Below are 25,000 nucleotides of genomic sequence, written 5' to 3' on the forward strand. Positions count from 1 at the left end.
AAAGGAAAGTACAGTCCAAAGACTATATACTGAAGGATGATAGGAAGGCTCAGGCTTTTAACACACAAATGAGTGTGCTATGAAAAGATGCCAAACATTGAGCGGTAATGCTTACGGGTATATAGGATGGAATTCGATTGTAAATTTTGCGACATATTTGTTCATAATTTGTATTACTATGTCAGTATATTTTACTCATATATTCATGATATTCTTAAATTTTAGGTAACTAAATTGCAAATTATGTTTCTCAGTCTATTTTTCAGAAATTCAATAGCTATATCTCTTATGATTTAGTTAATTTTCTTGCAAATTTAAGTATTGTACAGTATATTACAACCATTTTTAAATGTTCTATACAATACCAAATTCGAATAAATTAAAACATACTGTATATCTGATTTGTTAAACTTAGCCACAAATGCTTATGTGTAGGCATACATTTAATTACAGTTTGTAGGCCACTGTAAGATGGAGAGATATTAGGTGTATAAAAACACAATTGTATTTTATTTTTTTATTGAAATGGAAAAGCATGATGCACTCATGTATAGTTTAGTATTATAAACTAATAAATGTATAAATGTACAATCCAAAGGATCAAAATAACACAAAACTGTATCACACAAAAATAATCAAAAAGGGGTTGGAAACAGAAATAAGGTAGCATACAAGCCAACAAAAAATGAAAAACAAAAGAGATTTACTGTGGATGCCTTGCCTTAATCTTACATCCAATATCAGTGGGGCTTACTCATTAGCAGCACATACTGCATGTATTATACTGTTTGTACTGACCGTTCTTTGTCCTTAGGGAACCTGTGAAATACCAAATGAGGATCGGTTTCTTTTTGTTTATGGCACACAACACACTTGTGTGACTTTACTGTCGGCGCCATGATTTCGTTTGAGTCAACTGAATATAAACAAACAGACGACAATTCGACAAACGATGTATACCTACAACGCCATCTGAAATCGGAGCAACCAACTATTGTGTTCACTTTGGAGTTGCCAGCTAGCGTATTAACATTCTATTTTGAGCCTTCCTATCTTCCTTCAGTATATAGTCTTTGGTACAGTCTGGTAAAGACGACGAACTTCTTACTCTTCTCGACATATATTCGGGTTATGACCTCTTGCTCATTCATCCTCGTGTTGATTTGGAGGGCATGAAACAATAAGGGAACCGTAGCCCGGGAACGGCTCCTTTTGGAACTTGCCACTAACTATACCACTGATCAAAACGCGTATTGTCATCATAGATGGCTCTCTTCGCAATATTCATTGGAATGGATGTGCTTGATGTATGTCACCCTGAATGTGAGATGCGGTATTTAAGTGGTGATTTAAGACACATTTACTTATGTAACAATTTTGCTTAATGTTCCATTTTGCTCTCGACCCACAAAAAAATAGGTTACTTTTGCTTATTGTTCCATTCTGCTCTCTACCCACAAAAAGTAAGTCCTTAGATAATCGGTTTCTTAATTATAAAAGGCGAATTGCCATATTTAACTTTGTTAAAAGTCCATAAATTAGTCCGGTTTTTTTACAGTCTAAGGGTTAGAAAATTTAAACTTTATTTTTGGGATAATCACGGTAACATAATTTAGATACGCCTGTATTTCTTACTTGCTACAATCATATTTCCCTTCGTTTATTATGTTGTCCAGAGATGTTGTGGTGTCAGATAGTTTTAGTCATGTATAGGTGTTTTTTTTTTTTTTTTCGGAACTTAGCATTTGACATCGATCTGGCTTTCGGTCTGACTTTATATACCGAGTATATTATTTCAGGGTTTTCCACGCATATTTTACTATTTCGATAAAATCTATAAATCATGTATTTACGGTTTTCAGAATAGATAAAGGCGGGGGCTAATCAGCAGTGGATTCGCGAGGCTCTGCATCACCTCTTCAGTGATGGCGTCATTGTCACTGGGGCGTTCTCTCGAAATATTTAGTTCCTATCCAGTTGACCAACTTTTTCCTTCACTTTATAATACAATGTATAAAAGCCATGTATTGCTGTAAATTTTGACTGGTTAAGCTAATAAATTAAGTTTTGTGAAATTTCTAATTTATTTGCATATTAAAGGTAAAATAAAATTGTCCACATTCTCAAAGTTTATTCCAAGTGATAAGGGCAAGAGGGGTTGGGGAAATTGTGTCCTAGCCTTCTTGGAAATGGACAGATCTTTATGGAGCTGCTTGTAATTTACTGCCAGTGAAGAAGTGGTAAATACGTCAAAATATTAAAGTTAACATTTCAAGTTGAGAAAAACATTGTCATGTTTACTTGCAGGGAGAAAATTATCATTTTCAGCTCAGTAAGTTTCAAGTAAAGCCAGCACCAAATTTGAGTTTGTATTAAACCACACAAGAATATGGGCGAGGAATAGGAATGGTAAAACACTTCCTTGTTTGAAAGTTAACTATTCCATTCAGAAGTCCCGGAAAGTGATAAATGAAAATCTCAAAGGGATTGAGCGAGAAAGAAGAATTGTAAAGGACTGAAATCCCAGCCCAAACATGATTAGGAGAGATAAAATGAAGACGGTCCTTCATAAGAAGAAGGGAATTAAAGATTAGCTACGTTGGGGGTTTAGTGTCGTCAGTGTTCCTCACGCTGTGCACTATAGACATTAATTCTGACTAGCTGTCCTTGCCTTAAAGCCTTGTAGTATATATACTGTATTTACATTCGTTCTTATTTCTTACAACTTGATGTCCAACTTGTAATTTAGCTCGGTGTAAATTGCAGAAACTGAATGGCCTCGCATATCCCAACGCCAGGTTATATTTTCCAGCCCCAAAAATTCTATATCCAAAATAAAGATTTAAGTAACACTCATCTGAGTACTAGATATGGATGAAAAAATTTAAAGCTAGTCAGATAAATAGCCAGAGATTAATGCAGAGATGTATCTGAGTTTGAAGGTCATTCATGAAAAAGAAGGCAAGTGTCAAGAAAAATGCCTTGAGACTGACCATATATACTTTGCATCAGCGCATAAGCCAGGAACAAGGAGAGCCAGGCATGGCTGCTGAAGACTATTACAGGGAGACATAAAGGCTCTAATAAACCCCCAATCCCTAGGTCGGTGAGGTTGTGAACTCTAATGAAAACTTTTTTGAGCACCGAGCAGAGCTCGAACTTCCGATCCACGGTTAAAGATTTTACTCGCAAGGCTGCATAAAGTTGATAATCCCGCTTTACTGAAGGTCTGGCTAACATCCCAATAACTCGCTGAAGAAATTGACAATGATATACACAAGGATAAAAGTTAAAAGTCCAGCGAAAATATCATCCTTTACAAGGTAGATGCTTTTCATTTGTGCATATTAACCAATGATCGCATAATGTTAATTCAAAATTTGTGGGTTTTCACCTAAAAGGGTTTAATCAGTTTTGTGTCTCCCATTTTTGCTAAAAAAATGCACCCGTTTGAATATGTAAAGGAAAACTTTCATATCCGACATCTGGTCACAGTAGAACTCCAGTTTCATTTCAATGTAGATCAGAAATTATTCAGGAAGGCGGCTTTCTGTATTTTTAATTTAATATTACTTTCCTGGACTTTGATTTAAGTCATATGTTAGGGAAAACTGTTTTTGTTTAGTTTAGGGGGAGCGGATAAACAGAGACGAAGTAAATAACTACAACCAGACTTGAGAATCGGCCACTTTTGTGGCAGGTATAAGTACCATTAACTGGTGTAATAATCACCACAAATATCTTCTCTAAATAGTATTTGGTTTACCTCGTAACTACGCTCGGAAAATTTTGGACACTTAGGCGTTTGTCAGAATGAAGTGGTCGTTTGTTAATAGAGCTTGTTGAGGAAATCTTGTTGAAATTATTCTACAGGGTGTCTACAAAGTGGGGGGGGGGGGGCAAGATATTACCACACAAACAATTTCATTTAAATCTTTAAATATTTTCAATATGTTTTGTCTAATATACAGCTTGTTTTTAAATTTCTTGATCAATTTCCCTACGACAGTAAAATACATACTGTAGGTTGGCTATGATGGTGTCTAAGGTTAATTATTCTGCAATTTTACAATAAGTCCATCCTGCCTTCTCGTCCACTTTAGTACCAATTGGATTCAATCGTCTTTAGACAGAGCCACCATTCGATCTGGACAGCAAAAATAGCACAAATAAATAAAATGGTGAAATGTCCTATGTACCCAGACTTTGTGGACACCCTGTAGTATATTAGAATGTATACCTATTTATTTTGCCCTCGTATATGTGCTTTCCTTGTTATGTATAATAATTATACCATACAGGAATCCTATAATAATACTAAATTTCTCTGTAATTTTTTGGTTCACGCTCGAAATGTTATCATTCCTACTGACCATATATTCTCATGAAACAAGATGAAAAGACAAAATTGCAAAGCAAGCTGCATAGAATATGGTGTCTATATGAGAGTGTTAGAAATACACATGCACACACACACACACACACACACATATATATATATATATATATGTGTGTGTGTGTGTGTGTAGTGTATAAATATATATATATATATATATATATATATATATATATATATATATATATATATATATATAAAACACTCGGAGTTAATTACTTCCCTCATGATCAAACGCTTCTTCAGGCATACGAGAGACTTGGATGTTCAAAATTGAAACAGATTCTGTCATTTTGTATCATCGCTATAAGTTGGGGGTGCAAATGTCTCTTGTACCAGCCCACAACTTTTTCCATTTTTCCAATTTGCGTAGCTCGCTCTCTCTCTCTCTCTCTCTCTCTCTCTCTCTCTCTCTCTCTCTCTCTCTCTCTCTCTCTCTCTCTCTCTGGTGGATATACGAGGTGCCTCACACTTAGGGACCTGGGGGAACCCAAACATAGAATAAGGCTATAAGTAAGTCTCTCTCTCTCTCTCTCTCTCTCTCTCTCTCTCCTGCATTGACCATGATTGGATTGAATTTTCTTCTTTGACTTCTAAACCAGTAACAGATAATCAACTTCTCTGACGTTCTGGCGTAATTTTATACATTGCCTCTACACATTTATTTCTGCCTGGAAACATCTGTTTTAGTTTCATAAGCATGGGTCCTTCGAGTAAAATTCGATTAGCAACTCTGTCTCTCTTCTATCGGATCCCCATGGCAGATTTCTCTCTCTCTCTCTCTCTCTCTCTCTCTCTCTCTCTCTCTCTCTCTCTCTCTCTCTCTCTCTCTTTAAAAAGACAAACGTGAGAGCAGCTTATTTAGCAGGTATTCAAGTTTTCAGTATGTTATTATTATTATTATTATTGTTGTTGTTGTTAGTTGAAAAAGCCGGATGCCATTAGTCCAAGGACTTCAACAGGGAAAAAAATAGTCCATTGAGTAAAGGAAAGAAAGAACTAACCCGATAGAAAAGTGATGACCAATCAAAATGAAACCATTTAGTTACATTAAAATAGATCTCACATTTATAGTTTAGATTCAATAAAGGTAAATGTAAATTATAACAGTAAAATCAATTATTAGTTATTGATTGTAGCAAAGTAATGTTCTTCCATTTGTGTGTCCGGATTTAGCCTACAGTTTGTATGGAGAATTTTACGGAGATCGCCAAAGGTGGTTTGAGCGAGTGATTAGATTTTATGAGAGATCTGGATCTGTTCCAGGAACCTATTTCTCTTGGGGGGTGGGGGGGGGGTTCATAAGCCTGGGGATTTGCAGTTGTAGGTGGAGACTTGAGCTCCTTTGAAACGTCTGTTTAATTGTGCTCATATATCAATAATTTGGTTTTCAGCCGTTTAGGTAGATGAAAGATCTCAAGATCTTCAAATTATGCCTCGCAAAATGACATATTGGATATTTGTGGTACATGTAAAATCCCCGTAATAACTCTTGTTTTGCACCTGGTGGCGATTTTATTATTGTAAAGTGTTGTTAAACTATAACCTTGACCGAACCTGTTGTACATTGTCGTACTGCAAGTACAGTCACTCATATAAATTGATGGATGTCCGGGTGTTTGAGAGAGATTTCCATTTCACCCCTTTCTGGACGACAGGTGTCTGGGAGTGCGAGACCAGTCGAATATTGAACTACCTAACTCTGCTGTAGTAATTGTTAACTTTTACGAGTATGTTATTGATCTGTTTTTTTTTTTTTTTCCACGTAGATATATATTACAGAGGTTCTGTTCTTTCCTTCTCTTCTGCCCTGTAGTTTTTCTCTCGCCTTTCTACTTGTAGTCAGGTGAATTAGATGGGATGGTGGATCAATCCAGAAATAATTAGCAACAAGAAGTATTTCATGACAGTGGATGGAGAATTCTGTAGCATACCATAAAAAAACCTCCCTCTGGATCTTATTTTTTTTTTCCAAAGACTCATTAAAAAAAATGCTAAGATGTATGGTTTTCCCTTTTTCAAAATTGGATTAAATGGGCACTGCTAGTCTTTTGTTATAAAGCTTGACTCTCTGAAAAAGGATTGTTCATTAAACTATTCCATTGGAATCCTAATTTGATTTGCACAGGCTCACATTGTTAGCAGTTGTCTGTGTCATTTAGACCATTATGCCAAATGCTAGGATCATTGAGGGTCATTCCACACTACTTATATCTACCCTAGAAATAATTTTTGATATCCTGAAATTCAATTATCTAACGCCACGATCGAAATCAATGGGACTTGAACCCAGTTGTGCCAAGCAGTACACAGAAATTATATCCCATTGTTAGTAATATTGATAGTAATGGCAAAGGACTTTGCGGGCATGGTGAAATGATGTATTTTTGGGGATTAATTTAATAAACTAAACATGTCAGAGTTAAGCTCTTGGGAGGAATGTAATGTATAGGCTGAGGATTGGCCATAGTCGGCCAAAGCACAAATATCTTTTCGATTTTTTCTTCTTTTGAGCGATATTCATGCACAGTTTAAAAGTACTTCAAGTTTTGCTTATTATAATTTTTACTTCTTTGCTTGCTTTATCATTCAGTTGAATTTATAGCTATTATTATTATTATTATTATTATTATTATTATTATTGCAGTTGTTGTCAATTACTTATCTTTTCAAAGTATTTGGTATCAATCTTCACCAACAGATTTCAGTTAGGTTTAATCAATGATAATTTTTACTTATCCTCTTTTTTTTCAAATACTTTAATCATTATTTGATGCTTCTACTGATAGTGGAGAAGATATCAGAAAATTTTCCGGAGAATCTTCCATTTCCGGAACCAGACACCAAAATTAGCACACAAACTCGTCGGGGATTGCTCTTTTTAATAAAAAGGATGCTATTGAATTTACAGAAATATTGCATTTCGCGATAAGATGGCAAAGACTTGCCTTATCTGAATACTCTTGATGTCAAATCATACATTTTTTTTTTTTACTGCGTAGAATCCGAATTTAGAAATATGTACTTACCCATTTCCTATATAAGCTATAAAAACTTTAACAAAACAAGAGGAAGAGAAACTAGATAGAACAGTGTGCCCGAGTGTACCCTCAAGCAAGAGAACTCTAACCCAAGACAGTGGAAGACCATGGTACAGAGGCTATGGCACTACCCAAAACTAGAGAACAATGGTTTGATTTTGGAGTGTCCTTCTCCTAGAAGAGCTGCTTACCATAGCTAAAGAGTCTCTTCTACCCCTACCAAGAGGAAAGTAGCCACTGAACAATTACATTGCAGTATTTAACCCCTTGGATGAAGAAGAATTGTTTGGTAATATCAGTGTTGTCAGGTGTATGAAGTCAGGGGAGAATCTGTAAAGAATAGGCCAGACTATTCGGTGTCTGTGTGGGCAAAGGGAAAGTAAACCGTAACCAGAGAGAAGGATCCAATATAGTACTGTCTGGCCAGTCAAAGTACTCCATAACTCTCTAGCGGTAGTATCTCAACGGGCGGCTGGTGCCCTGGCCAACCTACTACCTATATATATATATATATATATATATATATATATATATATATATATATATATATATATATATATATATATAGTTTGCCTAAGTATATTATACATTGAAAATAATGGTGTCATTTGAAAAATGAAATTATTTATTACCTGGTTATTTAATATCTTTAGACATTTTCGTCTTTTGAGATTTACTGAGGATTTAGTTAGACCCAACTTGTGAAGGTTTAAATGCTGTTTGCCCATCCTTGACTTATTGTTATGTGGGACTTGAAGTTGACACTTCTGATTTTATAATTCTTATGAAGCCTATAGGCCTAGAATTAAAATGAAGAAGAGACTGTGGAGAAATTTCACAAATCGTAACTTTATGCCCAGATAGACACCTTTCATAAATATTTGATGCAAATATTTATTGTTGCTACCTGACATATAGCCATACCCTAGTATGTGTTAAAGACAAGACGACAGAGCCATATTATTATTATTGTTATTATTATTATTATTATTATTATTATTATTATTATTATTATTATTATTACTGTTGTTGTTGTTGTTATTCCAGATATGTTGCTATTGTAGAATCTGCCCATTATAGGTGTGGGGGAATATGTCTGACCTGATTATAGCTTTCCCTTCGTAAATTAAAGTTGGATAATATAGGTAGATTTAATTGTATTTCTGGTACCGAAGATAACACACCACTTCGCTTATTTACTTATTCATTTATCATTATTACCTCTCCCTTAATTTACTCCTCATGAGATTAGACCTATATAGGCAGCGTTGACTGTTACCTAAGCTTTGGCTTGAAATAATTTATTGCAAGTTTCGAAACCACGACCCTAACTACCTTTTGCTTCATACACAAAACGACATAAGCAAAATCAAGTAATAACTTTGAATTGATAACCCAAATGCATAGATGGTTATTATTATTAGACAACAGGACTAAGCTTAGATTATTTTCCCTCTTGAAGCCCTCTTTCCCACTCAAGACTATCTACATTCTACAGACACAGTTCCAGGAATAGTCTCACGGAATCAAGGTGTTCAGAGGGATTCGTGTTTCATTAATGTATTACTTTTTTTCTGAAATATTATTGTAGCACAATTGTTTTAACTATCTAATATTTTTTCAATAATAAAATTTTTCATAACAGTTGAGCAACTTTGTGCATTCATACACATGTTTACAAAGTGAAATATAAGATTTATTACTAAGTGACAAGTTATGTTCAACGCTGTCCAATGCAATAATAAATAAATAGCAACAGTCTGGCTGCATACTGTAGACGGGAATCCCCCCCCCCCGACCTCGTGCCCTATATTAGTAGAGGAAGAGAAGTAGGAAAAGGATAAGAAAGGGTTACTAATGAGAGAGAGAGAGAGAGAGAGAGAGAGAGAGAGAGAGAGAGAGAGAGAGAGAGAGAGAGAGAGAGAGAGAGAGAGAAGGAAGAGGAGAATTCAACACCAGACCAAAGAAAGCCTGTTGCTGGTTTGCTGGATAACCGGGGGACGTCAGTGGCTGGATACTCTCTTTCTATCCTGCCTGTCTCGGAACCCCAAACCGAGAGGTAGTCCTGAATCGGAAGACACCCAAGAGGAAGGATCCTCAACGGAGTCGATTTCTTAGGGCTTGACCCGACCCAGGACTCTCGGAAAACCCGAGTCTCTTTACTTTAGGTTATCTAGGACGATACAGACATCACTGCCATTACTTGTCGGAAAATATTCTCTATTTAAGAAGACTCAAACATTTTATGTAAAGTTTATAGATTTGTTGATAAATTCATAAATTTTTTTATAAAGTTTGATAATTAAGAATTTAGTTGCCTTTCATAATAATCATCATTATAGCTATTTATGAATTTTGAAATATTCTTTTAGCAAATAGATCAGTATTTTGATGGCCATTGGTAGGCACCCATTGATACTATTGCGAAAGTTATTGGGTACTGTCAGATCCCTCTCTGGATAAAGCACATTTTCCCTTTACTTAATTTATCGAGTCAACACAATATGAATCTCTTTATTAACTTTTAAAGGACAAAACTGGATAACACTATTCCTATTTAAATATGATTTTAAAAAATAGTTTACTTATAAAATCATTGATTAAAATTTTGTTTTAATGTACTGTACAAAAGAGGAAAATCAAATAAATAGATTGGAAGAGTAGACTCGAGAGGCCGACCCTGTTATACAATGGGAATAATGAGGTTGAAAGATGCAGACAGTTACTTGAATTGCTAAACTCTTCTAGAGTCAATATTTTGCAATGAGAGTATAGCTGTTAGGAACCTTGTTTTCAATTATGGCTCAGCTATAGCTTATTAGGAAGCAGCGGGTTCTCTGGTGTGTTGCAAGAAGTCTTAAACGATTAAAACATTATTTACAAGAACAATATCAAGTCGACCTTTCAGGGGTCGGAAGTTTAGTCTGAACACTGTCACTGAGATGTGCTTTAAAGATGAAGGACTTTTCACCCTCAAATTCAATACTCCGTATTTATTAGGCCTATAAACATTTCCATTCCTTAACCTGAATATCCAGCCTAGAATTTCCATCGAACAGTCACAAATAGTTTCCAAGATTTCACTATAACTATTGTTTGTTCGTAATTAAGACTGTCTAAGGTCCAAACAATATCAGTAGACCATGTTTGATAAAATTCTTTGGAAACTTCAATTTTACAGTATGTGATGTATGAAGTAGGAGATGATGAATGGAGAAGTATTGATTTAAAAGCTCAAGATAGAGACGGCTGGCGAAATGTAACCGGGGCCGTTAGGGTCAATAGGCCTAGGAAAAGATGATGACCATATATATAATGAATTTTAATTCAAACTCTTTAAAATATTAAAATATTAAAACTGGTCAGTTCAATTCATGAAAAGTAACTCATCAAAATAGTTTCTCTTAATTATTTTTTTCTCTTGGAATCTGAAGTTGTCTAAATTTCTGGGAAATTGCGTAATCGTTTGTACACTGAAATAGATCATATTTGCTGCTACTGAAGAAACACAAGAGGAATATAAATGCTTGATTTTAGAATACTGCACAAAAGCAACGATGTGCCGGTAATGTCAGGTAGGCCTACAATGCAAGGCTCTATAGCTGCAGAAGCTGTGATGTCATATAGGCGTACTATGCAACGCTTAAAACATGTAAATGCAGAAGCTATAATGTCAGATATGCCAACAATGCAACGCTTAAAACATGTAGATGCAGAGCTGTAATGTCATATAGGCCTACAATTCAACGTTGAAAACATGTAGATGCAGAAGCTATAATGTCAGATATGCCTACAATGCAACGTTTAAAACATACTGATGTATTGTAGAAGCCATGACTCCGTTTTCTCTCTTTCCTCGGATGTTCTAATGGTATTTCTTTTAAAAATTAGTATGCCTTCACCTAAATGAAAACTTACTATGCAGCAAATGTAAATTAAGATAATCTGCCTTTAGGAGATATGATTATTGTGACAGACTAAAAGAAAAATGGCATCTCATCCGTCTGGGACTTTGACACCACGAAGGAAACGCTATCTCTTCATAGTGATTTTCTTTTATCAGGTTTTTTTTTTTTCGTAACTCATTGATAAAGCCAAGGTCTTAGTAAGGTCTACAGATCTTGGTTAAGTAAAAATTTTGTTTGATACTGGAGGATCATCGGTGCCATGATGGTTGAGGAGGCTCTAGAGGTGGTGCTTTTGCTTTTCTATCCTCACTTAATATGCAGCATATTCAAAATTCATAAATAGCTATAATGATGATTATTATGGAAGGCAACTAAATTCTTAATCATCAAACTTTATAAAAAAAATATGAATTTATCAACAAATCTGTAAACTTTACATAAAATGTTTGAGTCTTCTTAAATGGAGAATATTTTCCGGCAAGTACTGGCAGTGATATCTGTATCGTCCTGGATAACCTAAAGTAAAGAGACTCGGGTTTTCCGAGAGTCCTGGGTCGGGTCAAGCCCTAAGAAATCGACTCCGTTGAGGATCCTTCCTCTTAGGTGTCTTCCTATTCAGGACTACCTCTCGGTTTGGGGTTCCGAGACAGGCAGGATAGAAAGATAGTATCCTGTCAATGACGTCCCCCGGTTATCCAGCAAAACAGCAACAGGCTTTCTGTGGTCTGGTGTTGAATTCTCCTCTTCCTTCTCTCTCTCTCTCTCTCTCTCTCTCTCTCTCTCTCTCTCTCTCTCTCTCTCTCTCTCTCTCTCTCTCTCTCTTATAATTATTTATTTTTGCATTGGGCAAGCGTTGTTCGTAAGTTGCCACTTAGTAATAAACCTTATATTTCACTTAGGAGATATGTGTATGTATGAAACAACGGTGGTCAACTGCTATGAAAAATTCTATCATTGAAAAATATTGGATCGTTAAAGAAATCGTGCTAGAATATTTCAGAACAAAAAATAAATACGGTAATGTAGCCCGAATCCCTCTAAATACCGTGATTCCTGGAACTGAGTGGGAAAGAGGGCGTCAAGAGGGAAAATAATTCAAGCTTAGTCCTATTGTCTAATAATAACAATTTATGCATTTGGGTTATGAATTCAAAGTTATTAGTTAATTTTGCTTGTGTCGTTTTGTGTATAAAGCAAAAGTTAGTTGGGTCGTGGTTTCGAAACTTGCAATAAATCATTATAAGCCAAATTTCAGGTTATAGTCAAAGCTGCCTATATACTGTAGGTCCAATCTCTCGTGGGGTTTATTCAGGGAGAAGAAATAATGATAAATAAATAAAACTATAATTAATTCTACCTCTATTATTTAATTTTACTTCACGAATGTTAATCTATAATAGGGTCAGACATATTAACCCAAAGCTGTAATGTGCAGATTCTACAATAGAAACGTATCTCGAATAATAATAATAATAATAATAATAATATGGCTCTGTAGTCTTGGCTTTATAACATACTAGGGCATGGCTATATGTCAGATGGCAACAATAAATATTTGCATCAAATCTTATAACTTAATAAAGGTGTCTATCTGGGCATAAAGTTGCTATTTGTGAAATTTCTCCACAGTCTCTTCATCATTTTATTTTTAGGCCTATAAGCTTAATAAAAATTATAAAATCAGAAGTGCGAACTTCAAGTCACATATAACAGTAAGGCGAGGGGCAAACTGAGCATTCAAACCTTCACAAGTCGGGGCTAACTAAATAATAAGTAAATCTCAAAAGACGAAACTTTCTAAAGACATTAATGAACCAGGTAATAGACAATGATTAAGACTGATAATACAAATATTATTGTTTAAGTAAATAGTAGACAGCAACAATTCATTAAAACATATAATTCTTTGTAATACATAGGCCTATGTGAATAATAAAACACGCAAATTCCAGTAAAACAATTAGAATAAAGACAATTTCATCTTTTAAAAGACGTCATTATTTTCTTGATATAATATACTTAGGCAAACTATATATATATATATATATATATATATATATATATATATATATATATATATCTATCTAATATATATACATACATATATATCTAATATATATACATACATATATATCTAATATATATACATACATATATATCTGTCTATCTATCTATCTATATATATATATATATATATATATATATATATATATATATATATATATATATATATATATATATATATATATATATCTATATCTATATCTATATATAGTTGTTTATCCTCCTGGGAATAATGTCAAGCAATCTATTACAAATATTTTCCTCACGCACAGACTCCCAAGATGATAAGCATTCGCTAATGATTGCTTGTCTACTATTGCAAACGGGAAACGATTATGAAAATGAACGCTTGGTTATAAAAATGAGTTAACTCTTTGTTTCCTTCTTCGGTTGTGTAGCTGTATACTGTACATATAGGTAGTAAGACTATACTTAATTGCCACATATTATTCATCTTGCTGCCTGAAATAGTACACTTTAAACCTCGTATCTGTAGCCGCACAGTGCTGTGTAGGTCAGACCAAAACAGTAGCATTCTCGTCGACTGCAGCATTCCGACTTGCACCTACAATTAGTCAGCTACCGGCAACTCTCTGCAATGGGTGGAAGCTTTGTCCAAATTATCTTTTCTTAGTCTAGCACAAGTTTAAGGGAATTTTTCCTTTCCTTGTCACCCTGAGTCTCACCCCACATCATCGCTTTGATCTAGTTTCAGCTTTCATACTAAATGGCCAGTAGAAATAAAAAACAATGTCTGCTCTCTTGTATTTGGTAGAGTGTGCTTGTATTGTAAGTAGTACATCGAGCATTGCTTACTCTTCAAAAGTTTTTGAACTTCATGAGGGCCAATCACCCACTAATGCTACACCAGGGTTGTAACTTGGCTCTCAAGAATAGTAATGAGGTGTGATTTTTGACATGTGTGGAGTTTTCTGCTATCATTGGAGGGAAGAAGTCTGTGATTAGTTCTCATGACGGAAGAACTCCTTCAAGTCATACTCTCTGCCCTGGCATGATATGAACAGCTTGGAGAACAGACGATTGTTTGCTTTGAAGAGTCAACAGATACTGATACCTGTAGTAAAAAGTCAACCCTGTTCCTTTTGATTTTTTCATAGATGGTGGATTCTTCTTTTCTTCCCCGTCTCTTAATAAACTCCTGGAAATTGACATTTCCTTTCTCAAAGTGTGCGCTAACCAGCTCTGAAAAAACTTCAGTGAGCAATGTTCTTTGCATCAAGTGAAATCAGGTCTCAACTCTCAGCCTGGAGAAGATTGCTCACATCTTGCATGCCTTGTGAGAGCTTTTATATTCTCTCAAGGAACACTGTGCTCGTTCTGTTTTGTCATGCTGGATGGTGTGTTTAGAACCCCCCTTGATCCCACTTCTTGCCTCATACTGTGTACCCAAGTGGGTGACTTCAGGACCAGCTACCATCCACCATCTCAGTACTGATAGGTCTTCAGTCATGCCCATTGCACTCCCGCCTGCCTTGATGACAGTGATGGACCCAGAACAAAAAGCATCTCATTTATTGCATGGAAGAGGGAAATATTAGTCACATAGTGTAGCCATTATGTTTTTGTGGTTGTTATGCACATGGTGATTTGAGCTCTTCACTCTTCTTCTTCTGGCACGAACAACAATTGCTTCAGTCAGTCTGGAATTTACAGCCCTGGGTCTGTTACTTGCCATCTTGGTGAATGGCATTCAAGGTATCATACTATGGTAATTATCTTTATTCCGTGAATCGAAGCCGAGGATTTATCCTTTTACCACCTTGATCTCAAGCATTTAGAATAAGGTATGAGATACGACTAGGTTCGAGAATAAATATAAATGACTTACATCTAGCTTGATCGTTCATACAGTATCGTTCAAGTCCTTTGCAGTCTGTTCAGCAACCAAGACACTACATGCAAAGGGCTATAGACCTGTTATTCTTAGCTCGGCTCTCCTGCGCTGGTACAACCGGTAATATATGGTTGCTTATTGATCCAGGGCTTATTAGACAGCATCTGGGCCGCTAAAATAATGATTTAGACACACTAAATAATCATTCGGCTGATACTGAGCCCCATACTGAGGTTCACAACAGTGGTGCCATCCAGCGTGTCCTGATTGAGTGTTGACATTGCTCTACTGCAATGAGGAAGTCAATGGTTAGTACATATTTCTAAATTCGGACTCTACGCAGTAAAAAAAATGTATGATTTGACACCAAGAGCATTCGGATAAGGGAAGTCTTTGAGATCTTATTGCGAAATGCAATATTTCTGTAAATTCAATAGCATCCTTTTTATTAAAAAGAGCAATCCCCGACGAGTTTGTGTGCTAATTTTGGTGTCTGGTTCCGGAAATGGAAGATTCTCCGGAAAATTTTCTGATATCTTCTCCACTATCAGTAGAAGCATCAAATAATGATTACCAAAGTATTTGAAAAAAAAGAGGATGAATAAAAATTATCATTAATTAAACATAACTGAAATCTGTTGGTGAAAATTGATACCAAATACTTTGAAAAGATAAGTAATTGACAACAACTGCAATAATAATAATAATAATAATAATAATAATAATAATAATAATAATAGCTATGAATTCAACTGAATGATAAAGCAAGCAAAGAAGTAAAAATTACAATAAGCAAAACTTGAAGTACTTTTAAACTGTGCATGAATATCGCTCAAAAGAAGAAAAAATCGAAAAGATATTTGTGCTTTGGCCGACTATGGCCAATCCTCAGCCTATACATTACATTCCTCCCAAGAGCTTGACTCTGACATGTTTAGTTTATTAAATTAATCCCCAAAAATACATCATTTCACCATGCCCGCAAAGTCCTTTGCCATTACTATCAATATTACTAACAATGGGATATAATTTCTGTTTACTGCTTGGCACAACCGGGTTCAAGTCCCATTGATTTCGATCGTGGCGTTAGATAATTGAATTTCAGGATATCAAAAATTATTTCTAGGGTGGGTGTAAGTAGTGTGGAATGACCCTCAATGATCCTAGCATTAGGCATAATGGTCTAAATGACACAGACAACTGCTAATAATGTGAGCCTGTGCAAATCAAATTAGGATTCCAATGGAATAGTTTAATGAACAATCCTTTTTCAGAGAGTCAAGCTTTATAACAAAAGACTAGCAGTGCCCATTTAATCCAATTTTGAAAAAGGGAAAACCATACATCTTAGCATTTTTTTTAATGAGTCTTTGGGGAAAAAAAATTAAGATCCAGAGGGAGGTTTTTTTATGGTATGCTACAAAATTCTCCATCCACTGTCATGAAGTACTTCTTGTTGCTAATTATTTCTGGACTGATCCACCATCCCATCTAATTCACCTGACTACAAGTAGAAAGGCGAGAGAAAAACAACAGGGCAGAAGAGAAGGAAAGAACAGAACCTCTGTAATATATATCTACGTGGAAAAAAAACAGATCAATAACATACTCGTAGAAGTTAACAATTACTACAGCAGAGTTAGGTAGTTCAATATTCGACTGGTCTTGCACTCCCAGACACCTGTCGTCCAGAAAGGGGTGAAATGGAAATCTCTCTCAAACACCCGGACATCCATCAATTTATATGAGTGACTGTACATCTGATCAGGGGTTGGGAGTTCTTTTACTGTTGTATAAGTGTATTTTTATCCTTATATTTGAGAATATGGTATTCAACTGTATGAAAACTGCACACATTTACAATATCAATTTTTCTTGTATATGATTTTGTATTTTCTACTTTTACGGACGTTCAATTCCGTGAAAGCTTCTTATGTAACATAAAATAAAGAGTAAACGACGATGGTATTTATCTTGTAAGTAAAAACTGATTGAATTAATAGTTTTATTGCAAGAATATCTAATTTTAAACTATCGAAAATGGTCCATTAAGTCTTTATTTCCACCTTTCGGTTATGTATGGTGTATATATGTTACTGTCCTCGCACTCTATTTAACCGAAGGTACTCCAGTTCTAGTTGAAGGCGATGTGGGTGCATTTTGTCTCCATTAAACCCAGCCCTCTAATTTAGATAATAAAACTACCTCGACATTCATGCAAACCTATTCCTTATCATCAAAGGTTCGGCAGTTACATTTAATGTAGTGATATCTTGTTTTTAAGAGTATGTAGCAATCTTTACCTTAATCATGATGAGTTCGTGTTTGTTTACTGCACTTGCCTTTCTTTCCTTTACCTTATAGTTAAACAAAATATTGGTTGCTTAAGAAATCAATACTTCAGTTGGAGGCACTACAGCAAGTTTTACGTTGCAAAAATATTATTTTGAGAGACATGACTAAAAGTCAATTTTGTACTGGAATGATATATTTTTCTGACTGTTCTGGATCTGCCCTTACCTTCAACAAAACCAGATCTTTCATTAACAGCACTTCAACTTGCTTCTTTTGCAGCCAGACCAAATCAGTAGAAGATACAGTGGTAACCATTACCTCCAACAAAATTCATTCCTAACCGAAAGACATCCCACCTGTCTTTGCTGTCAGTGAAGCAAGTTGTTCACTATGGTTGTTACGTATGTTCGACCATGAGGATTCTGCACTCTGTTTCTGTCCCCTTAATCTACCTTGTGTAATTCCATAGAGAGGATTTTTCATACTTTAAGATCCCAATTGATATCAGAGATTTAGTTTAGATATTGGCATAATCCCTGGCAATGCTAGTGCAATACAACTATATTGCATGGTGGGAACTAGGGAGCACACAATGTAGCCAATTTTACTTCTTTTCTATAAAGTGGTCTTAGTATTACTGTCATTGTAATTTCGTAGGGCTTATTTTTTTGTCTGCCAGGTACTCTAAGATTAATTCTTGTCTGGGAATACACTGCGTAGTAAGTTAATGATGTGATAACTTTTTAGATAGGCCTAATCTTTTTTTAAAGAATGAAATGACGTTACTATATATATATATATATATATATATATATATATATATATATATATATATATATATATATATATATATATATAAACAATTAGGTCGACTTAAAAGAAACTTCTAGGAGATAATTTTCATGTTTCTTAATGTATGCTTTAATTAAATCTTTTTATTTTTATTTTGCAGGAACGTTATCTGGAAGGCAACCAATTCATGGACATTTGAAAGGTAAGCTGATGTTAATCAGAATTTAAAGATGCTTCATTTTATTGGCAGCAATGTGCTTTTGCTTTTACTTTAATAGGTGTTTTTTCTGGTCCTATCACACAGGGGAACCCTGCTCCCTAAAGGACTTACAAGATCTGTTTGTTTGTGTACATTCTCAGGTATTTAGAGTATCACAGCGTATTCAGTGTTAATTGTCAAATACACATTATCGAAGCACTTAGAAACAAAACAAGAAAGTCTTCAGTTTCTTTTTGAGAGCCTTAATATCTCCATGTCTTTCGGATGTCAAGTGGGAGCCTGTTGTATATTCTTGGGGTCGCACATTTGAAAGCTGTAGAACCTACAGTAGACATATCTTGGCTCCAATAATTTGACTGCTTGTCATAACATATACTTGGGGTTGGTTCTATACACTTCCCTCCATTCGCAGTCTGTATATGGTTAGTAATTAGCCTGTTGGGGACCATATAAAATCCAAAGTAAAGTTGCATTATGGTACAAGCGCAAAGAATAACTCATTTATGATGAGATCATGTTTTAGATACAGCAAGTATGTCTTATTCTCTACTCAATCTTGTTCCCTTCCACTTCTGATGATGCAGAAAAGGCTATACTCTATCTGTTATTCTTAGGAAGTACTCTAAACCGATGATGTACTGAACTTGAAAACCTCATAACCTTGCTGTAAACCAAAGACTATATACTGAAGGTCTTTGCTGTAAACCTTTCTGAGTTTGCAATCACATCTTGTAAATTGTCACCAACCATACGCCTCCTTTGTTCATCTTCTTACTGAAACTGTATTTCCCTTTATTTTGTTTGGTTCTCTTACTGAAACCGCTTTTCTGGATTTTTCAATAAGATTAGGTTTACGCCTACTATAATATTAACAAGTCTACTCGTGAATCTCGACTATGCTCTTTCAAGATTACGCTTGGCTTATCGTCCTTCCTTCTATTGTTTCTAGCTTTTTCTATTTTTATGCAAGTTTCCTCGAATTTTATTTCTTTTTTCAACTATACATTGCATATTGCCTCTACCTTTTCAGATCAAATAGGCTAATGATTTCTGCCATAAATGACCATTGATTCAGGGACACAGTATTGTAAATCCGAGGACCTTCTTAGGGAACAGATCTGTGTGGTCCAGGTTGAATGCCGCCATTTTCTTTTTCCACTTTATTCAGTTTCGGAGTAGAAAAAGTAAACAAGGTTGTTAGTCATATTGACTATTGTTCGTGAAAGAAATATTAGCGTTTTAGGGATCTCTGCAATCGCATGTTTTTCATCATGTCCCAAAGAGACGAGGTATCCTGGCATATGAATGATACTGGTAAGCAAAATATTGGTAAAATTGTGGAATACCCACTCAAGGCTGTATACCTCGAATTTGGTTTTAGCATTAACATTTGCACCTCCTTCATAGATTAAAACGCTTTAAGCAGAGATTGTCTTAGATTGTGACAGAATCTATATTGTGTATGCTTTAAAGAAAAGAATGATGGTTAATCCAGCGCAAATACAGATCCTCATCATCGTTTATAAGGGTATGATTTCAGCCAAGCTAGAAATAGCCGTTAAAAATTTTAACAATGCAGTATTATAGTAATGTAGTAGCTGGCAGGCGCCGCCCAAGGTGCCTCCCAGTCGGACAATGACTGTGTCCCACTTTGATTTCTGCCACCAAACACTACAGATGTACTCGGCTTATTTGGGCACTGAAAAGCAATTTATAATCACACAATAAGGGTTTGTATACCAGGATATAAATAACTTTTATGACGACTTTTTGATAATCAGCTTGGGTGTGAAATGTCTATGTCTATAGCTGTACCTTTTTTGAAAGGCGTCTTTAATTTTTTATCTGCATATAGAGAAACTTCCATGGTTTATGTCCTTGTGAATCGATGAGGTATTCAAACATTGTTACTTAAGGTGCGTTTACACGGTCGGACACTATCCATCGAACACCGACTGTTACCAGTTAATAATGGGAAGCAGAAAGAAGAGCTGGTGACGTCAGTAACAAATACCAAGAGGGTGTAAATTCAGTGCCCATGTTCAAACTCTCTGGAGAAACACGATGGACGGAGTTATACTTATTTACCAGATGAAATTTACCTGTTGGTTAATTAAGTTTCACTTGCCCTGTAAACATGGCTATCTCTAATTCTGTAGGGAAAAAGCTGCCTTTGGGATCCGATAGAAGAGAAGCAGAGTTGTTAATCGAATTATACGCGATGGACCCATGATTATAAAACTAAAGCAGAGGTTTCTAGACAAATAAACGTGTACCAGCTATCTATGAAATAAAGCCAGAACGTCAGATAAGTTGATAATATGTTACTGGTTTAGAAGTCAAAGGAAATCGGCTTCAATGCAAGAGAGAGAGAGAGAGAGAGAGAGAGAGAGAGAGAGAGAGAGAGAGAGAGAGAGAGAGAGAGAGAGAGAGAGAGAGAGAGAGAGAGAGAAAGCTACGGTAATTGGAAAAATGAAAAAAAAATTTCGAGCTGGTACAAGAGACATTTGCACCCCAACTAATGGCGATTATACAAAATGGTAGAATCTGTTTCACTTTTGAACGTCCAAGTTTGTCATATGCCTGGAGAAGTGTTTGATCATGAGGGAAGTAAGTAACCCTGTGTGTGTGAGTGTGTATGTATATATATATATATATATATATATATATATATATATGCATGTGTATGGATGTATATGTACATATACATTCTCTAGACGTGTTTCTGGAGAAATGCTCCCCCTCATACATGTGTCCTTATAAAAGATTTTATCTTCTCCGATAAAACGATCTGTATATATTGTAGTTTCTAAAGTGTGATTCATAACCAATTTGGGGTTCCTTTGAAATGGTTGAATGGCTTCTTTTATCACTTCGTCACTGCAACCAGTCCTTCCATGCACATTCCACTCCTCGCCAAATGGCAGGAATAATTATGATGCATAGTGTCATTTATCTGGTTGTATTTCATAGTGTATCATGCATTGCATTTGAACCAGACACCAATTACTTGTTTCTCAAGCGCAAAATATCATTATCATTATCATTATTTGCTAAGCTACAACCCTAGTTGGAAAAGCAGGATGCCATAATCCCAAGGGCTCCAACAATGATAATGGCCTAGTGAGGAATGGAAATAAGGAAACTACAAGAGAAGTAATTAACAATCAAAATAAAGTATTTTAAGAATAGTAACAACATTAACATAAATCTTTCAAACATCAACAATAAAAACTTTAAGAATCAAGAGGAAGAGAAATAAGATGGAATAGTGAGCCAGAGTGTACCCTCAAGCAAGAGAACTCTACCCCAAGACAGTGAAAGACAAAAAAAAAAAACTGTATTGCCAGAGGACATCAGCTTTGAATACTGTCTGTCAGTCTTTGCCTAGTGAACGGAGTAGAAACTAATTAGACTTCATCTGGTACTACCACTGTTTGTTACCATGTCAACTTCCCTGGTTTCAACGCTTATGGCGTCATAATCCTTGCTTTATGATATGGCAACAGTGTTTGTCCGATAGACACTGTTCGTCCGTGTGAACGCACCTTTAAAAAGAGAGAGATTTTATTAATTAGAGGGCCTGACATGTTGATTATACTTGAAATCTTTTGGGGAATAAGGTCCTTAAGTCTTCCAAGGGACCCACAAATTGGTTCGAGTGACCCTAGTGCTCCATCGAAGTACTTCACTTCGCCAGTCTAGTTAACCTTAAGAAAACGTTTCACAATTACTTGTCAACCACTTTGGTTGTCTACCTTTATCACCACATACAAACTTCAATGAAGTCCATGAGTAAATCTAGAGAATCTGTAAAATATGTTCAAGATACTATAAATACTTTATTTGAACACTTTTGTGAATGGAGCGTTGAAAATTATATTTTTTTCTCTGAGGTTTCATTTTGCTCATGCCGCTTTCAACTTAGTTCTTGTTACTTGTTACATATCCTAACCTTTCTGATGATGATGCTGTTATCTTTTATATCTAATCTCATTCCATTTATTATTTTCTTCCAGTCGTGTAACTCTTTCCACACTAACATTAATAATATTGTTGCATTGCTTTCATCTCCCTTTCCGTTGTATTCACCTTCATTATCTCCTGAACTAATTCAGTGTTCAGTTTCCCAATTCATCTTACTCTCGCTTATTGCCTTTCTCATTTCCCAATTTCTCCTCTGCTTACCCTCGCTCAGCTTTCAGCTATTCATCTTGAGGAATTACAAGAAATCTCCCACGCCGTGACCCGACCCCGGTCGTCCTGAAAAATTACATTACTTCACTAACTCCAACTCTCCATTTGGGTCAACAATTGTCGTTTACCATTTCTCTCTCTCTCTCTCTCTCTCTCTCTCTCTCTCTCTCTCTCTCTCTCTCTCTCTCTCTCGTTTTAACAACTGACTGTCGGATATCAGCGGGAAGCATTATGGGTAAATAATTCTGTTGACAACCATATTGGAAGTAAACAATATTATAACGCATTATTGATGTAAATGGGGGATTTCATTATAGTGGCCAGTCTAGATACGGCAAGGTTCAGTAGGCTGTTTTTGGTTTGTATTAAGGCTCATTTCTCTTCAGAAAGTGAAATTTTTGTTTTCTGCCTATAGCATGTGAACATGGAGTAAGACTATACAAGAAAAAATTCTCTTCTGAATGAGTGTTAAGTACAACTATTGCTGTAGCTACATGGCGTCGACCATTTCCGGTTAAAACCTGCAAACCTTCAGCTTTTCTCATTAACTGATGACAGATGGTCGTGTGACCATTTCATGTGGGATCTATGGTTTTTCCAGAAGGGCGAAATCTACTTGTTCGTGGTCTTTTATTTAGGATAGTCAATGCAGCATATGTTATGGACAGATATAACCAGCCTTCCTCTACAGATATTATGTATTACTTTTAGGACTTCTAATTCTTTTAATTTAATTTATCAGGTGTTATCTTTGCCATGTTTAGATTTAGGTGTAGCCTACTGTATTATAAGGTACAGAATTCTCCTTTAAGGCACTTTAAAATATTTTTACAGAAATGAGGATTGTAATTTGACTGTGCTGTTTAGCATTTAAAAGTCAGAAAATGGTATCTCGATTATACATGCAGTATATGGGCGTATGAGTATTATAAACGTATATATATATATACATATATGAACAGACACGAGTGGAAGGATATATCTAAGGTCTTTTTCCTGTAGTGGATTACGGTCTAGTTACGGCTGATGATCACGATGATAATACATACATACATACACTAGAACCTATGTCCCATAAAAGGTGGTAGAATCTTAGAACATATATACACAGGGTGTTCCAGAATTATGTGCCGAAAATCTAGGGATATATTCCTGGTAACCTACATAATTAAAATTAAATTACTAATTATTCTCAATAGTTTCCATGTTTCCATGGCTATATGTAGCCTATATATACAGTATACTGTATTTAATATGCCTATGTACTCTATATATATATATATATATATATATATATATATATATATATATATATATATATACATTTATGTACATATGCATATATATATATATATATATATATATATATATGTATATATATATATTACATATTTATGTATATATATATATATATATATATATATATAATTATATATATATATATATATATATACATTTATGTATATAGATATTTATATACATATATTATATAATGTATATATATTTTATATATACATATTTATGTATATGTATATATATATATATATATATATTATATATACATATATATAATTATATATACATATTTATGTATATAGATATTATTTATATACATATATTATATACTGTATATATATTTTATATATACATATATGTATATTATATATATAATATATATATATATATATTATATAATATATATATATATTATATATACATATACATCTATATATATTATGTATATATATTATATATACATATACGTATATATATTATATATACATATGCGTATATATATTATATATACATATATATGTATATATATTATATATACATATATATGTATATATATATATATATATATATATATATATTATACATATATACGTATATATACATATATATGTATGTATTATATATACATATGTATGTATATATATTGTATATACGTTTGTATATATATTATATATATACATATGTATATATATAATATATATACATACATATGTATATATAATATATATATATATATATATATATATATATATATATATATATATATATATATACGTATATGTATATAATATATATACATTTGTGTATATATATATATATATACATACATATATATATATATATATATATATATATACATATATATATGCATATACAATATATATACATATATGTGTGTATATATAATATATATGTATATATGATATATATACATAT

At 34.4% G+C, this 25,000-nt stretch overlaps 1 long non-coding RNA gene across 1 annotated transcript in view; it reads left to right on the top strand.

Annotated features, from left to right (window-relative positions):
- Window positions 1-25,000, top strand: part of LOC137649943 (uncharacterized) — a 591,152-nt gene that overhangs the window by 533,113 nt on the left and 33,039 nt on the right. Inside the window, exon 3 of the long non-coding RNA XR_011045881.1 lies at window positions 18,512-18,553. This is a non-coding gene — a long non-coding RNA (uncharacterized lncRNA). The remainder of the gene's footprint in view (window positions 1-18,511; window positions 18,554-25,000) is intronic.

The sequence above is a fragment of the Palaemon carinicauda genome, chromosome 1 (genome assembly GCF_036898095.1).
Source record: "Palaemon carinicauda isolate YSFRI2023 chromosome 1, ASM3689809v2, whole genome shotgun sequence".
Classification (NCBI taxonomy): Eukaryota; Metazoa; Arthropoda; class Malacostraca; order Decapoda; family Palaemonidae; genus Palaemon; species Palaemon carinicauda.